Source organism: Streptopelia decaocto (assembly GCF_964273445.1).
Source record: "Streptopelia decaocto genome assembly, chromosome: 1".
Lineage (NCBI taxonomy): Eukaryota > Metazoa > Chordata > Aves > Columbiformes > Columbidae > Streptopelia > Streptopelia decaocto.
Window position 1 is genome coordinate 130,128,396 of NC_138663.1, and position 13,703 is coordinate 130,142,098.

The window sequence follows — 13,703 nt, forward strand, 5'->3', positions numbered from 1 at the left end:
GGAAATAAGAAGTGTAAGATAAATCTGAAAACAGAGTAGAGCTTCAAAGAGGAACTGAGAATCCTTGAGCACAGAAACTGGACCAAGGAGCCACTGGATGGGGAGCGTGAGACAAGACTAGGTAAGAGGTAAAAAAGGAAAACTGAGTGGTGATGAAGAACAATTAAAGAAAGTCTGGCAATAAAAACTGATGAGAACAGGAAAAAAAAACACAAACCAACCAACAACAAAACAAAACAACAACAAATAAAAACACACCACAAAACCCCAAACAAACAAAAGCCAACCAAAAAACAACAACAACAAAAAAAACCCAAACACAAACAAAAAAACGAACAAAACCGTAAAGCAGGGAAAAAGAAAATCAAGGCTTAAGTGGTACAACTGGCACAGCATGAGCTCTGAGAAGACAGAGGAATGGAAAGAAGAATGATGAAAGTAGCCACTGGCGGGTGAGACAGGACTAGGAGAGTAACAAAACTTCAGGTTCTAAGAAGAAAAAAAGAAATGTCTGTACCCAAATTACGTGATAGGGCTTGAAATTCAATGTATCTCACTTCCATAATGTATCTGCTTTTAGTAAATATGTGAGTCATGATAAAATATATATGAGATTACTTTCTCCACTAGGTAATAGTAATTTACTGTACTACGCCCTAACAGATGAGCTCAAACAAAAGGTGTAAGGTGGATTTAAAGACTCTAAGCCTTCTGTATGGGTATCAATGTGATAACATCTTTTTCCTTCATTCACTTTAATAAATTTGAGGGAAGTACATGCATGTACTGTATGTAAACATCTTACAGTTATGAGATGTTCATAATAAAATAAATGAACTTGTTGGTCGTGCAATTTATTATTTTTTTTTAATTATTTTTATATGGCGAAGTAGAACTACATGATAGACCTTCTGTCTTCTTCTGTGCCTTGTCCATCTGTCGTCCTGTTCCACCCCTCCTCTGCAGAACGGAGAGCCTTTGTCTCATCCAGCTGAAGGAGTAGCTCTAGGGATGATTCATGGTTTTGGGGAGAAGGAAGACGTTGATAGATCAAATCTCAAATTCATTAGCTGAAAAAAAATGGAAAATGTATAATCAATACAGCAGAGGACTGAAAGAAGAGAAAAAGATCGATTAATTGAATGATACCTTTGAGAATTATATTATGTTTTACTATGCCACAGAGTTCCTCTGTGATGTTAGGTAAGTCACTTAAACCAAATGTTTTTAGCATGGTAATAAATTAATATTAATGCTTATTTTCTCAGTCTCCAACTTCATACCAGAGAGTCAAATCTGCAGAAATGTGAAGTACTGCAGACATCCTAAAGCCAGTGTGAACTGGACTAGGAACATGCAGAGCTGTGTAACGAAAATTGGCCACTTGGAATTAGTGGTTACCTTTGACATTAATCTTAATTAAATACTTCATTATAATGTATCTGCAGAACAAGGACAAATTAAGGTTGCAGAGGCAATTCTGAATCCTGGCATTTCTTAAGTCTTTGATTTTTCAGTTTTAGTGATGTTAATGTGGTTTTGTGTATCAATTTGTTCATTTATTAGAATTCAGTTATTTGCTTTTCTTTCTTTTGGTATTAGCTTATTAGCTTTGATTTAGTTCCTCTTTTGAAATATTTGCCTAACGTTTTTAAATCTGTTAAATCTCAGAAGTGTAATCATCACAAATGGAGTCAGTGAAAGTTTCAGGATTTTTTTCCCCTGAAGAGTTTCAATCTCTTATGTTAAGCCAATAAATCACAAATGAAAACAGACATTATGATTACTAAGATAAACAATGACTTACATTGCTACTGGCCCAAAATATGGAACTGACCTCACCAGTCTTTGGAAAAAAAATATTGGAACTATATTTTGAAAGAAACAAAACTGAAGGAATTATGCAAAATACAGCAATTTGTCAGTCTCTGTTGAACTATACTTTTTGTTTCAGAGTGGGTGAGAGGTGATTGTTACTGTAATGTTTAAATTATTTTGTAAGTAAAGCTTATAATTGTTTTTGAGCAGAACATCATTATTTGCAATCAAATTGAAATGTATGTCTGTCACAGAAGTTTATAAGTTTGCTAAACTCATTTTCATTAAGTCTATCGGAGAGGTGAAATTCTGGTTTAGAACTGCAGTATAACAAGCCCTGCTAATAAGTTATTTAATGAACAAGTAAAGAAGTGAAGGTGGCCTATTTTTAAATGCTCTTCTACATAACAATGAAATAAAGTGTTTCATTATATCACTTGCCATTATGATATAGGACAATCAAGTTAGACAGTTTGCTGCTAAGTGGAAAATAGGATTAAGAATAAAATAAAATATATGTTGCAGTATCTGTAGCCATTAGGAGGTGCATTATTTGTTTTCCCATAGTAAAATTATAATGTAGGAGATTTAATGTGTTAGCATCCTTATGGATGGTTTCTAATGCAGTGAGAACAAAAGTTATAAAGGAAAATATTTGTGAGAGAGGAGTGCAAGAAACTATTAAAAGGTTTTCAAGGTGCTTGTGCTTGTTAAAGCAAATCTACATTCTCTGACAATCATAAAAGTGGCTCATGGCAAGTGCATTTGGTTGCCATTAATACTTCAGTTGTTAGATGATGGTACTAACAGCACTTTAAAGTAGGGATATAAAAAGCAAGATTTTTGCTTCTTATGTATCTAAGTTATTTCCTGAGTTTTAGCAATATCAAGACTGTGTTGTAACTTATTGTCAGTAATTTTTTAAGTGGCAGACAATAAGAGTAAAATGAGTTAGACTGAAATCAGCCATTGCTAGAGGCTGTGTATGGAAAGAGTGTTAAGTAGGTACACATACGCAATGTCATTTTTAAAATTGTTTTTCTTGTTTTCAGTTGTATGCAATATTTGTCTTACAACAGAAATTCTTCTTCTCTTCCTGAACAAATTAGATTAAGCCATGTGTCATTTTTTCAGATCAGAATGTGGTTTTAGTACCAAGCTATGGAAAATCACTGAGTACAACTATACTGCATGTGTACCCTTAGTTTTTCTTCTGAAAGTATAAAGACTGAAGTTAACAAATGATATCTGAGCAGCAGGCTATCCACTAGAGACGGGTTTCCTGCCTACAGCAGAACTCAATTTGATTTGTATTTATAGCTTTTGCATTTTACGGAGGGCAAAACAGGCTAATTAAATAATTACAATATTTCACTTCAACAGGATACAATAACTATTTATTATATAGAAAGTAAGTTGATGAGAAAAAATAAGAAACATTGTTCAGTTCATGCATTGCATTTGGGCACTTGCCACATGAGTAATACAAAAGGTAAGAATGGATCCTTTTCTGATATTCATACTCCAAAGTATGTCTTGATATTTGAAAGTGCTTCAGCATATAAGAACTAATTATCATTATAGCATCCTGAAATACACGCCTATCTTTCTTAAATAAAATCTTGATTTCAGATAATTCAAGAAGATTAAACTTAAGAAGTAGGGATTATCTTTGTTCTTCATATTTATTTCACATACAACATTTCCAAAAGTAATGATGGATTGCAAATGAGCACCAAGTTTACTAGCAGATTTGACAGAATATGGGAAGATGTGATTCATTCCTTTTGCGCCTCCCATATACAAGCGTACCCCAAGGTTGTTAGCCATGTGTATATGCGAGACAATTTGAAGTTTGCGGTAGTTGGAGTATGTGGCATTATTGACTCTACATGTATATAAAATATTATGTACTTTTCTTATGTCTTGTTCAGGTGTATTTGAGTGTACTTCAGTTCTGCAGAAGAAATTTTACAGCTTCATGATTGTTCAAGTACTTGGTTTCTGTCCCTGCAGCTTCAAGTAGATGAGCCTAATTGTGATGTGATTTATGCGTGTAAGTTTGCAGAAGGAAGCGGGTGGTGTGTTATTTAATACAGAGAATTCAGAGGGATTTCATTACCAAAAATTCTTATGCAACTAGTCAGGAAACCAAGGTAATAATGCAGATGACTATTGCTGAGCATTTCAAACTTTTCAATGTAAGATAGTTATAGCAATGGCAATTTGAACAATGAACCTTTCCTCCATACCCATCAAGAGGTCAGTGAGTACAGCCACTGTCTTTAATTTCCTTTATAACTGCCTGACACAATAGAGTAGCAGATCAAAACCAAAATCTCAGTTGTTTTGAGATGACCCTAAAGTCACTGCAACTAGAGGCACTAGAATAATCTGCAACAACTGCTAAACAACTATATTTTCCTGTGGCTGATAAGTCCAGTTTTCTTTGCAAGCTTAGGCATGTTCATAAATTTTATGGCCATCACTGCAGTATATTTATCAAAGTATAACTTTTGATCTCAGGTTTTATGGAAGTTTTCACATCCAGCAGTTTTACATGGTTTAATATGAATACATCATTTGTTAATCTGTTACACTTGGAACACTACCAAAATGAGAAAGACAAAGGAGTTTCCAGGGTTTTTAACTTGACCTTATGAGATCTATGCTTGCTAGAATGTTTTGGCCTGGTTTACTGCAGAGATTTTAGGGAAATGTTTGCTGCGTGTGGTTTGCAGTTCCTATTGTTTAAGGAATCTCTTTAACCTCTCTAACCTGTGACTGTTGGACTCAATCACTCCTTTGAGAGGTTAGACAGTCTAATTGGATTAAAATGTGTGAGATCTTCATGATGATCATTTTGACAGTATTCTGATAAGGGGCCCAGTCAACACATTGCAAGTTCGAGTGACTGATACTGTGCATTTATCAGTATTACATAAACTAACATATAAAGTCAGCTTAGCTGAAATTCTGGTTGTTATCTTTAGTCATTCACTGTTGGTTACAGTCATGAGTAAGGCTGAAGTTTTACAGTTTTTATTATGGCATATGATACAGGAATCAAGTGTCTGACACTCTGAATTGTGCCAATACAAGTGTTTTGTTTGTCATCATAGACCATAAGTTGCACTTTCAAATATGATCATGAAATGGCTCTTTCTCAGTCTTCATTTTCATTTTGTAGTGTTTTCAAAGTCTCATAGTCTGGCTACGTGGATCGGTGATATGGTATAGCAAAGTTGTAGATGTGTATTCTGTGCTTACAGACATTCACTGCAAGGATTTTTTAAAGTACTTCTATAGGATGAATTACTTTATAATACTACCTAAGGTCCATGCTAGTCCATACTAGTTTATGGATGATAAAAAAACTTATCTCATTCCCTGAGTTCCCTGAAATTCATATGTATTAATGTTTTGCGTCTTTATCAGTTTTTGGCATGTCATACAAGAGTAAGATAATTCTTCCACAGGTTTTGTAGAAACAGAAAATATTGGCTTGGTTGGGTGACCCTCAGAACAACATTAATGTTGTTTTTTCCAACCTTTTAAGCATTATAACATTTGATTACCAAGTTACTCATACTAAATAAAATTGCTTTCAAAAAATCTATGCTTTCTATATGTTCGATTTTTTTGCAGAGTATGGGACTTTGTAAATGAATTAAATTTCCTCTATTTTGAACACAGCAAAATCAAAAACTGTCCAATCTTGTATTTTTCCAAGTAGCAGTTCAAACTCATTTCAGTCTCAGTAGGAAAACAAGCATTTTGCTACTTCTCTCAGTGAAAGTAGCCTAAGCTTGTTCCCTTTTCTCAGTGTATTGTTTGTGTTGTCACTTGGAAAGACATTTTCTGTTGTCACAACCAAGTTGTGACTAAGTTCTACTTGGGACCATGTTTGGAGAAAACTATCACTTGATCAGAAGAAGAGCATCTTGGAAAGTTGGTTAAAATTCTGCAAATTGGCAAGGAGTATTAAGACTAGTATGCAGGAACACTAGGAACAGCATAAAATAATCATAATAAATATAATTTAGAGCAAACAAATTATAGATGTATAGCACGTAAGTATTAAATGTTTGTAATAAAAACACACGTCTTGGTGCTGTCTTTCTCTTTAGCATCTTCCTGAAGAGAATGGTACAACCCTGGTTGAACATTGTGGGACAGAAGTTTTGACATTGTGGCACTGAGCGGTTTAAACAAAACACTTTTTCTTCAGTTTACCTTTGAATGGAGAAAAGCCCTCTTTCAGTTACAGTGAGAATTTTGTGTTCATTTACTTTGGAATCTCATTTATTTCCTAAAAACAGTATCAGACTGGATCTGTAGCTCAGGTGGTGATTGTGTCTCCTTCTCACTTTGTGTGTCTCTCATCTCTCTTTCGCTCACTGCTGCAGAAATTGCGGCAATCCTCACAGCAGAGTTTAAGACTGCCACTCCACTGACCTAGATTTGCCAAGAACTTGATAGCATACATATTCTTTTCCTGCTTTTGAGCTGAGTTCTCTTTCTCATATACTCAAGCTATTCACATCCACTTAACTTGTAGCGGACAACTTAACAAGTCTGTGAGTTATTTGTGCTGTTGTCCTTTATATTTAGTGAAGAAACCGCTATGATAATCCCAACAAGGAAAGATAAATTTGCATTTATAAGAAGAAATATTATTAGAAGATAATAGGGATATGGATAATGAGAGAGTTCCATTTATAGCTTGTTTTTATTCTAAATACAGTCCTTTCCTGCCTAAAACTTCATTTGCAAAACTACACACACTCAATAGTAGTCAGGCATTTATAAGGATATGTATGATATAGCCTTTTTTCTCCAATCCAGTGTGTCTTTTCTATCAAATCCAAACAAGGTTTGTTAAATTAAAAATATAACAAAATCTACTTGGACTATAATTTTAAGAATTATTTTTATAATTCAAGTAATACTTTCTTTTTCCTTTTACTTCAGAAATTACAGATTTTTCTTTAAGAAAATCTAGCCTTTAAATGTACATATAGCTATCTCTGTTTCTTTCTACTTTTCAAATTTCCAGAAGCATAAATTTTGACACAAAAATGCTTATACACTAGTATGAAGTAAATTAATTGTCTTGAAACATATTGAGCTGAGTCTACTATGTAATTTCTACTGATATCAGTTAAGATTGATAAACTTTCCTTACATTAAAGTAATAATATTATACTTGAGATATTTTAATTTGTAATTTCAGTATCAAATAGTATTAATGAACATGTAGCAAAAAATAGGTAGTACACACCAGAGCAATTGAATTGCCCTGTATTTCACTGGTGTCACTCCCGGTTTATATAAGTTTATGCACAAGAAGAATCAGTTTAAGCACATGATATCTTTTTGTGAAGGAAATAATTTTTATAGGAAATATATTTCTGGTTTTAATAGTTTAGAATTTGCATTCTTAGGTGCATAAGGCATCTATCACTGTTCATTATTTCAACATTGGAATGTACAATTCAGTCTTTTGACTATTGTATTGACAGACTAGATATTTCTCTACATTGTTTTAAGAAGAATTTCCTTTTCTAAGTGATGCCTGTGTGACCTTTTATTATGGAAGAGTGTTGTTAAAGCATGTCCTGAATATGTCAGTTGTATAATACAACTGACATTTAGTATCTGTCCTGCTTGTAAAAGGCTTGGCAATATATAGTCAGCAATGCACAGATGCATTATCCACCTTCCACATGACTTCGTTGAAGTTCATGCTTAAACAATCTGAAATTTCTCTGAAATTAGTGAGATTTTCTTCTTTTGGTATGAATTTGTCCATGAAGCTGCCATTTGGATTTACCAACTTCTCTCCCATCTGGTGATATTTTTGAGTAATTACTTTTTCCTATGATGTTGCTCTCTTACACTTGTTGAGAATTTTTCTGCTTTCCATTTGAGGAAATCAGCACATGGAGAGAATGTGTTGTGTTCAAATTCTGATACAAGAGACCTCTGGTAGTCTAAAAATTCCATGTCAGGAAACTAATCCTCATAGTGCTTAATGATAAAAGTTGCTGTTGATTTTGGTATAGATACTATTTTCCAAAAAAGTAGAATAATGAACTGTGGTAAATTATGCATTTTTAAAACAGATATGGCATGTTTCCAACATGCCATGAAGTGGGCTCCTCAAATAGTAAGCATTACCTAAAAATCTGAGCCAGCATCATGTTATGTCACATGTCATAAAAGAGGAATATTAAAAGCTACTATACTAGTTGATACTCAAAATTCAAGAAAGTTTTCAGAAATGCACCTTAGCAACCTAAAATGTAAACAAGTAGAAAAGGAAGAATTTATATTTCCTGCCTGTTGATTTAGACTAACCGAAAAGTGGGACATGAAGTAACCTGGAGCTGTTTACATTTCATGCTTTGGGAGAAAAATGTTTCTGGTAATCTGAAATTAGTGGGAATACTTCTACTCTGGCAGTATTGTGGACACAACATTATGAACAGCCATTAGCAGTCACAGAACTAATTGCTATTAGGAATGACTCATAAAACTTTAAGTTACAATTGTTTAGGTATATCCATATGAAGAAGCAAAAGAGAGAAGGTAGAATGGTACTTTAAAATGTCAATTAATATACCAGGCCTCTGCATGAAGGTTATGTAGTCAAGAATACTGTTATGTAGCAGTGTGAATGACTTCGTATCTGTGGGGGGATCTCCTAGGAGATCAGAAAATTCATAGAAATCCAACAACCCCATGCCACTTAGTTCCCTCAGGGCAGCTGTCTCAAAGAACTTCAGTGTTTCTCTTCTTGCTTTTTTTTCCTAAGTAAGACTTACATTTTATCACCTATTTAAATGGAAAATACTTTTGATTCCCTGCATCGTTGTGGTTTCCTTCACGAGTTCTTAGTTCCAATGAAAGGGACAACCACTACAAATACAGTTTTGCTGTAATAATATTGTGGAGGAATTTCTTCTGTCTTGTATTTGATGCATCCATTTAGGGACTCCATAATTCAGTGTGGTTTTTGTTTTTTTCAGTCACATTGAATAGTATTCTGAAAGGTTTAAAACTTTATTCATTGCTTCATGAAAACTTCTGCTTGTTTGCTATTGTGGAACATATTACTGTAGACAGTGCACATCAGCTTTATTTTTTTTTTTTTCCCCTGGCCTTGCTGTATTACACTTCTTTACACTGAATCACATAATTACTTTAAGGTTTCCCAGAACTTTCTTAATTATAGTGTCTTTTTTCATGTTGGTTGATCTTTCTTCATTCTGTGCTTTGTTATTAACAAATAACTTAAATGAACCTGGGCCCCTCATCATAAGAAAGACATTGAGGTACTAGAGAGAGCACAGAGGAGGCAGTGAAACTGGTGAGGGGCCTGGAGCACAGGTCTGATAAAGAGCAGCTGAGGGAGCTGGGGCTGTTTAGCCTGGAGAAAAGGAGGCTGAGGGGAGACCTTATCACTGTCTACAGTTACCTGAAAGGAGGTTGTAGCATGGAGGGTGTTGGTCTCTTTTCCCAAGTAGCAAGTGATAGGACGAGAGGAAATGGCCTCAAGTTGCACCAGGGGAGGTTCAGATTGGATATTAGGAAAAAATTCTTCACAAAAACGGTTGTCAGGCATTGGATCAGGCTACCTGGGGAAGTGGTGGAGTCACCATGCCTGGAGATTTTTAAAAGGCATTTATATGAGGTTCTTAGGGACACGGTTTAGTGCTAGATTTAGGTTATGTTTGGACTCTACAATCCTGACACTCTCTTCACAGTATCACAGTATCACAGTATGTTTGGGATTGGAAGGGACCTCAAAAGATCATCTAGTCCAATCCCCCTGCTGGAGCAGGAACGCCTAGGTAAGGTCACACAGGAACATGTCCAGGTGGGTTTTGAATGTCTCCAGAGAAGGAGACTCCACAACCTCCCTGGGCAGCCTGTTCCAGTGCTCTGTCACCCTCACTGAGAAGAAGTTTTTTCTCAAATTTAAGTGGAACCTCTTGTGTTCCAGCTTGATCCCATTACCGCTTGTCCTATCATTGTTTGCCACCAAGAAGAGCCTGGCTCCATCCTCGTGGCACTCACCCTTTATATATTTATAAGCATTAATAAGGTCACCCCTCAGTCTCCTCCAAACTAAAGAGACCCAGCTCCCTCAGCCTTTCTTCATAAGGGAGGTGCTCCACTCCCTTAATCATCTTCGTTGCCCTATGCTGGACCCTCTCCAGCAGTTCCCTGTCGTTCTTGAACTGAAGGGCCCAGAACTGGACACAATATTCCGGATGGGGTCTCACCAGGGTGGAGTAGAGGGGAAGGAGGACCTCTCTTGATCTACTAACCTCCCCTCTTCTAATGTACCCCAGGATGCCATTGGCCTTCCTGGCCACAAGGGCACAGTGCTGGCTCATGGTCATCCTGTTTTCCACCAGGACCCCCAGGTCCCTTTCCCCTACACTGCTCTCTATCAGGTCATTCCCCAACTTATACTGGAACCTGGGGTTCTTCCTACCCAGATGCGATACTCGACACTTGCCCTTGTTATATTTCATTAAATTTTTCCCCTCCCAACTCTCCAGCCTGTCCAGGTCCCGCTGGATGGCAGCACAGCCTTCTGGCATGTCAGCCACTCCTCCCAGCTTGGTGTCATCAGCAAACTTGCTGATAGTACACTCTATTCCCTCGTCTAAATGGTTAATGAATATATTGAATAATATTGGCCCCAGTACTGACCCCTGAGGCACTCCACTAGATACTGGCCTCCAACTAGACTCCGCACCATTGACTACCACTCTCTGGCTTCTTTCCTTAAGCCAGTTTGCAACCCACCTCACTACTCTATTGTCTAGACCACACCTCCTCAACTTAGCTGTGAGGATGCTGTGGGAGACTGTGTCAAAGGCTTTACTGAAGTCAAGGTAGACCACATCCACCGCTCTGCAATCATCCATCCACCTTGTTACGTTCTCATAAAAGGCTATGAGGTTGGTCAAGCATGACTTACTCTTGGTAAAGCCATGCTGACTGCCCCTAATAACCCTCTTATCCTTGATATGCCTTGAGATGGCACCAAGGATAAGCTGTTCCATTACTTTCCCAGGGACAGAGGTGAGGCTGACCAGTCTATAATTACCCGGGTCCTCCTTCTTGCCCTTTTTGAAGACTGGAGTGACATTTGCTTTCCTCCAATCCTCGGGCACCTCTTCTATTTCCCAAGACTTGGCAAAGATGATGGAGAGCGGTCCAGCAATGACTTCAGCCAGCTCCCTCAGCACCCGTGGATGCATCCCATCTGGACCCATGGATTTATGGATGCCCAGACTATTTAATTGCTCCCTAACCCAGTCCTCATCGACTAAAGCAAACTCCTCCATTGACCTGGCTTCATCTGGGGTCTCAGGGGTACAGGGCTCCCTAGGACAGCCTCCAGCAGAGTAGACAGAGACAAAGAAGGCATTCACTAATTCTGCCTTCTCTGTATCTTCTGCCACCAGGCACCCACCCCATTCACCAGTGGGCCTACATTGCCTCTGGTATTAGTTTTATCTGCTATGTATTTGAAAAAGTTCTTTTTGCTGTCCTTGACCCCTCTCACCAGCTGTAATTCTAAGGAGGCCTTGGCTATCCTAGCTGCCTTCCTACATCCTCTAACAGCAGCCTTATATTCCTCCCAAGTGGCCAGCCCCTGCTTCCATGACCTGTAAACTCTCCTCTTCTGCTTGAGCATACCCAACAGACTTAACCTATTCAACCACGCAGGCCTCCTGGCTCCCTTCCTTGACTTCCTACGTGTGGGGATGCTCTGCTCCTGAGCGTGGAAGAAGCAACCCCTGAATGCCACCCAGCTATCTTGGGCCCCTTTACCTTCAAGCAGCCTTGCCCATGGGATTTCCCCCAGCAATTGCTTGAAAAGGCCAAAGTTAACCCTGCTAAAGTCCAGGGTTGCAATTCTACTTGCTATTCTGTTCCTGCCACACAGGATGCTGAACTCCACCATCTCGTGGTCACTGCAACCCAGGCAGCCCTCAACCTTTACTGCTTCGACCAGACCCACCTTGTTAGTGAGGATGAGATCCAGCAGTGCACCTCTCCTAGTCGGCTCCTCCACCATCTGCATGAGGAAGTTATCATCAATGCACTGGAGGAACCTCCTGGACTGTGGCTGGCTGGCTGAATGGTTCTTCCAGCAAACATCAGGGAAGTTAAAATCACCCACAACAACCAGGGCCTGTGACTGTGAGGCCACTCTCAGCTGCCCATAGAAGGCCTCATCAACTTCCTCAGCCTGATCTGGTGGCCTGTAACAGACGCCCACAACAGTGTCACCCCTGCCAGCCTGCCCCTTGATCCTGACCCATACACTCTCAACTCGCTCGTCATCCGCTCCTGGGCAGAATTTAGTACATTGTAGTTGCTTTCTCACATAAAGAGCAACTCCACCACCACATCTGGCTGGCCTGTCTTTCCTGAAAAGGGCATAGCCATCCATGACCACATTCCAGTCATGTGAACTGTCCCACCATGTTTCTGTAATTGCCACCAGATCATAATCTCCCGACCGAACATAGGATTCTATCTCCTCCTGCTTATTCCCCCTGCTGCACGCATTGGTGTACAGGCTTTTCAGGGAGCGAGCAGAGCACACCAATTTCTCCCTAGGGGCATAGGAGGCCACCCGGTCCTCAGCAGTTTTAGAATGCTGCCCCACTGGGACAAGCCCAGCTACAATCCCATCCCCCTTCGAGCCTAGTTTAAAGCTCTCCAAATGAGCCCAGCTAATTCCTGCCCCAGCATCCTTTTGCCCCTGCGAGATAAACCTTTCCCGCGTAACACTGTCCGGACTGGAATCTTATAAAACCAACCATTATCAAAAAATCAAAAGCCCTGCCTGTAGCACCAGTCCTGGAGCCAACCATTTAGAGACTGAATTTTCCTATTCCATCCCACATTGTCACTTGAAGATGGAAGGAGTGAAGAGAAGATCACTTGAGCCCCTGAGTCTTTCACCATCCTTCCCAAGACCTTGAAATTGTTCTTCATTCCCCTCAGACTACAGGAAGCAGCTTCCTCCCCGTCTGTCTGGAAGACCAGCAGCGGGTAGTAGTCTGTCGGGTGCACCAGTTTGGGGAGCTCTCTAGGGATATCCTTGATCCGGGCTCCAGGTAGACTACAAACTTCCCTAAGATGAGGGTCAACTCTGCATATTGGGCCCTCTGTTCCTTTCAGAAGGGAATTTCCTATTACAATCACTCTTCCAACTGAAATGATTCTATGTTTTAGCAACTTACATCTCATTCTTATATCAATTGAAGAAAATAGACTATAATGCTCTTGTGGCACTCCTTTAGTAACCTCTTTCCAACTCAAACTTGTTTTCCCAATAGATATTAGTTCAGCTGCTATCGGTCATTAACTATATGATCTCTTGAAGCTAACAAAATTTTAAAAAGCGTGTTTTGTATTAGGGAAAAATGTATTCACACTGAAAGTTTGCTGAAGTATTTTACTTTTTCTTTCCATGTTCATATGTGCTACAGCCAGTACCTCTCATCTACAGATAAGGATTTTCAATGTAGCTTATTTTTTGTATTTCATACTTATTAAGCTTACAGTTAATATAATAACAGTAAAACTAGCTTCATAATTGTTCTCTTCTTAATGATTCAAAGCTGCTGTGGTTTTACCCAAGCCAGCAACTAAGCACCACGCAGCTGCTTGCTCACTTCCCCCAGCAGGATGGAGGAGAGAATCAGAAGAATAAAACTGAGAAAACTCATGTGTTGAGATACAGATAATTTAATAGTTACATCAAAAGCTGTGTGCACAAGCAAAGCAAACCAAATAATTCCTTTATGACTTCCCCCCAGCAGGAAGGTGTTCAGCCATCT